The 5,447-nt window shown below is 36.2% G+C and overlaps 1 pseudogene; it reads right to left on the reverse strand.

The window, feature by feature from the left end:
• Positions 1-4,504: 4,504 nt before the first annotated feature.
• Positions 4,505-4,623, reverse strand: LOC137091682 (5S ribosomal RNA; annotated as a pseudogene).
• Between the last annotated feature and the right edge of the window lie 824 nt (positions 4,624-5,447).

Here is a 5,447-nt window from a genome sequence, read left to right on the forward strand (position 1 = left end):
ATAATTAAAAGTAGTCTTACATGCATGAATTAGATCAATGTTTTTTGTGAACACTGAAAACATCATGATGATGTGTAATAAACCATGATGTATGATGATCTACTCACCTTAGTTTTAATTAAGGTGTTGTTCATCCATGAAGTCATGAATGAAAGACTTTGAATTCCTGTTAGCTCCTGATGATTCATGAGATATTAATGCATGTAGTATTATGTAATTAATGCATGAATTCATGATAATTCATGTACCCTTACCGTAAAGTGTTACCAAATTTTCTTTGTAAATATTGTTGATGAAGAAGGTTTACTGGTTTCGTTTATCTCGGAATGTCCTTTTTCTCTTCCTCTTATCTTATAATGTGAGTGTGTTAAACAGTGATATGTTATATCCCATAACAAATGGGAAGAGAAAATGGTAAGATCTTTTGTAGTGTATTGCAGTGTCATTCTGTGGCATCAAGAGGATAGGTTTTTTGTTGTTGTTGTTGGAATGTGTGCTTCTGTCAAAGAGCTGCTCTTTGAGAGCAATGATTTTGACAGGAGAGGAACTCCTGAGACTTTCAGCTCTCTCTCAACATATGGGGAGATGTGTGCTGTGTATTTATGTATGTAATTTGTTAATATCTGTATTTGTTATTTTATATATTTGTTATATTTTTAATTGAAATATGGGAATTTCTTTACCTATTCCTCTGTAAAATGTATTATTATTAATTATTAATTTATTTTTAATCTTATTGCCTTATTGTACCACTATAGTGTTACCAATAATTACTTTTTTACGACAAAGAACCTGTACATTTACCAAAAAAATGAAAATTGTATTTATGTATAGCATGCTTAGTTTTAATTTATATTGGAAAAAAAATATGCGAAATGCAGTGGGGGGAAGAAAGGAGGAGCAAAAACTTTTTTTCTCTTACGGTCTCACTTTATTCGTAGACAGGTGGTATCACATAAGACCTCCTAACTCTGCTACTCGACACAGTCATCCATCACTCCAGCAACAGCGCCTGCCATGCCTGGGAAGCAAGGGACTGCTAGGGCAGATGGAAAGAGAGGCAACTCAACTGGCCATCCAGCATCAGGTGGTCTGAGAATTAGAAAGAGACTGGAAAAAAGGAGGAAAAATAGCTTTCTTTTTTGACATACAGCCAGTGATGACAGGCATGTCTATGACTGGAGCTAACAGATGGAAATTCCAGAATGAAAATTCCCAAGCTTCTCAAAAAGAATAGTTGAATCTGACCCTTTTTGTACAAAACCTTTGACCCACAACATGGTCGTCCTGACGATGGAGGGCCAAAGTCAGATATTGTTCCTGAGAAATCTTTGGTCATGTGTCACTAGACACTAGTGTGGGCTTTAAATCCATGGTAATGTTGCATCCCAGATCAGTGCCATCTTTCCTGCAAGGCAGTAGTACTGTATCAAAGCAGGTAATCTGATGGAAAAACCTAAATTCATTCAGAGTTTCCTTTGACATACCTGAAACTTTCGATGGGAGAACACTCATCAGACTATATTCTGTCTTGGAGAATGCATCCCGCATCTTAATGACACACTGATGAAACAAAAGAGCATATTCAGTACATGTCTGATTGCACTAAAATGCCATAAAGCGAGACAAGACATACTTTGTTCAATCCTGTCAGTCATCAAATGGTCCAATCCATAGCTCAGTTAAATATAGAATGGAGGAGGCTAGTTTTGACACATTTTTTGTGCAGTGAATATTTATCAGGGTAGGGTTGGTTTTTTGAAAGTCTCTGTATTGGTGCATACTGTACCTGGAAGTCTTGGCTATTGAAAATTTCGGTCCAATTAATCTTGCTAAAAATAAAAAGGGAGAAACAGACAGGATTATATGTGTGTGTATATATATATATATATATATATATATATATATATATATATATATATATATATATATATATATATATAGTATTCAGCCCCCTTGAACTTTGCGACCTTTTGCCACATTTCAGGCTTCAAACATAATGGTATAAAACTGTTATTTTGTGTGAAGAATCAAAAACAAGTGGGACACAATCATGAAGTGGAATGAAATTTATTGGATATTTCAAACTTTTTTAACAAATTAAAAACTGAAAAATTGGACGTGCAAAATTATTCGTCCCCTTTACTTTCAGTGCAGCAAACTCTCTCCAGAAGTTCAGTGAGGATCTCTGAATGATCCAATGTTGACCTAAATAACTAATGATGATAAATAGAATCCACCTGTGTGTAATCAAGTCTCCGTACAAATGCACCTGCACTGTGATAGTCTCAGAGGTCCGTTTAAAGAGCAGAGAGCATCATGAAGAACAAGGAACAGACCAGGCAGGTCCAAGATACTGTTGTGGAGAAGTTTAAAGCCGGATTTGGATACAAAAAGATTTCCCAAGCTTTAAACATCCCAAGGAGCACTGTATAAGCAATAATATTGAAATGGAAGGAGTATCAGACCACTGCAAATCTACCAAGACCTGGCCGTCCGTCTAAACTTTCAGCTCATACAAGGAGAAGACTGATCAGAGATGCAGCCAAGAGGCCCATGATCACTCTGGATGAACTGCAGAGATCTACAGCTGAGGTGGGAGACTCTGTCCATGGGACAACAATCAGTCATATACTACACAAATCTAGCCTTTATGAAAGAGTGGCAAGAAGAAAGCCATTTCTTAAAGATATCCATAAAAGTGTTGTTTAAAGTTTGCCACAAGCCACCTGGGAGACACACCAAACATGTGGAAGAAGGTGCTCTGGTACGATGAAACCAAAATTGAACTTTTTGGCAACAATGCAAAACGTTATGTTTGGCGTAAAAGCAACACAGCTCATCACCCTGAACACACCATCCCCACTGTCAAACATGGTGGCGGCAGCATCATGGTTTGGGCCTGCTTTTCTTCAGCAGGGACAGGGAAGATGGTTAAAATTGATGGGAAGATGGATGGAGCCAAATACAGGACCATTCTGGAAGAAAGCATGCTGGAGTTTGCAAAAGACCTGAGACTTGGACAGAGATTTGTCTTCAAACAAGACAATGATCCAAAATATAAAGCAAAATCTACAATGGAATGGTTCAAAAATAAACATATCCAGGTCTTAGAATGGCCAAGTCAAAGTCCAGACCTGAATCCAATCGAGAATCTGTGGAAAGAACTGAAAACTGCTGTTCACAAACGCTCTCCATCCAACCTCACTGAGCTCGAGCTGTTCTGCAAGGAGGAATGGGCAAACATTTCAGTCTCTCGATGTGCAAAACTGATAGAGACATACCCCAAGCGACTTACAGCTGTAATCTCAGCAAAAGGTGGCGCTACAATGTATTAACTTAAGGGGGCCGAATAATTTTGCATGCCCAATTTTTCAGTTTTTGATTTGTTAAAAAAGTTTGAAATATCCAATAAATTTCGTTCCACTTCATGATTGTGTCCCACTTGTTGTTGATTCTTCACAAAAAAATTACAGTTTGATATCATTATGTTTGAAGCCTGAAATGTGGCAAGAGGTCGCAAAGTTCAAGGGGGCCGAATACTTTCGCAAGGCACTGTATATATCAGAGGAGTGAGGTTTACTCGCACAGCAACTACTACTAGCTGGCCTGTTACATCGTGATGTTACATATATATCAAATAGTACATTGGTAAAACACATTCACCCTGAAAATGATAATTATAGTTCTTTAAAAAAATGTTCAGTGTTTGTTTGTTTGTTTTAAGGGCTTGAAAGCTTCAGCATCAACATACTTCACATGAGTTAGTGAAAGAATGTCTTATTTGAAGCCTTTTTATGTGTAGATCAAAACACACTATTAAAGCACAGCTCTTATGTTTCATCTCAGGTTTACACACAAAGCACTAATTAGCAGACGACAATCACATCAGTCCCGTTTTCACCAATTTAAATGACACTGGCAAACATTAGGGACTAGATTATATGGTTTAAACAGACACCACTTATTTTATGACGACGACCTATGAATATAACAATTACATGTTCCCAAAAGCTTCACCAAATATTACTTTAACGGGACACTCACCTGGGACACTTCTTGAGAAATATCGGTAAATTTCAGGCCCTCTGATAACTGGTAATGGAGGTCTATTGTAAGTCTCCTATTAAAAAAAAGTGTCATGTAATTCATTATGTAACACTTCAGAATAATGGTCCGTCATTAATAGGTAACCATGCAGTATGTTATGATTGATAAATAGGAAGTACTACATTAAAGGGTTATTTCAGCAATTTAGCATATGGCTTTGTATCAGTAGAAACCTGGGAGAATTGGAATGATTGTGCTTCTCTCACAACTAATAAGTAGAGATAATCAATAATTACTGAATGAAATCAGCCCCATTAAGAACTATTAAGTAACTGTAAGTTTACACGCCAGCCATATGCAATAAAAAATGCTGTATTATTAATGCATTTACATTACATTTAATCATTTAGCAGACGCTTTTATCCAAAGCGACTTACAAAAAAGGGGAAATAAGTGCTTACAGCAACCGGTATTCCCAGGTTGTCTCCCATCCAAGTACTAACCAGGCCTGACCCTGCTTAGCTTCCGAGATCAGACGAGATCGGGCGTGTTTAGGGTGGTATGGCCATAAGCAATGCCGTGCCAGTAGTTGGTGAGCCCACTTTGTAAAGAGAGACAGCACACCTATAGATCGAAAACTTAAAGGAATAGTTCACACAGGAATGAAAATTTGCTGTTTATCTGCCTATCCCCAGGGCATCCAAAAGAGTGTTTTTTTTCTTCAGTAGAACACAAATTAAGATTTTTAACTCCAACTGTTGCTCGTATAATGCATGTCAATGGGGTGTATTTCTATGAGAGCCACTATCTGAGTAAAAACACATAGACATTAGGGGTGTGCGATATTGACAAAAAATTATATCTCAATATTTTATGGGATTTTCTCGACAATGATAATTAGAAGATATTTTGCAGATATTTTGAAGATATTATTTTTATATATATATATATATAGGTAATTTTTTCATAATTTTTTTGTGTTAATTTCATGAATTTAATCAATTTCGATTGTAATAATAAGACACAATAGGGCTGTTACTAATCAAATTAAATAAGTATCAACAAGAAAAGAAAGTCACTGTTAATGAGTGAGTCATTGATATTCAACTGATTAATTCAAACGACTGATTCATTCATAAACGAATCATTTGACTATTTTAATCTGTCTTATTCACTGAATCACTGATTCAAATGATTTGTTCAAGAAGCTGATTCATTTCCTTCAGTAAAGAAAACACTGTGTGTTGCTTAGAGACGCGATTAACGTGCTGTGACTTTGTTTTGAACTATTCTCGTTGGTGAAATGGAGTATAAATGGGCAATATGGTGTCTAAAATGTAAGTCACTTATTAAATTCTTCTTTAGTAAACTTAAAATCAATATCACATCTCTTATCA

This window comes from Pseudorasbora parva, chromosome 10, assembly GCF_024679245.1.
Source record: "Pseudorasbora parva isolate DD20220531a chromosome 10, ASM2467924v1, whole genome shotgun sequence".
Classification (NCBI taxonomy): Eukaryota; Metazoa; Chordata; class Actinopteri; order Cypriniformes; family Gobionidae; genus Pseudorasbora; species Pseudorasbora parva.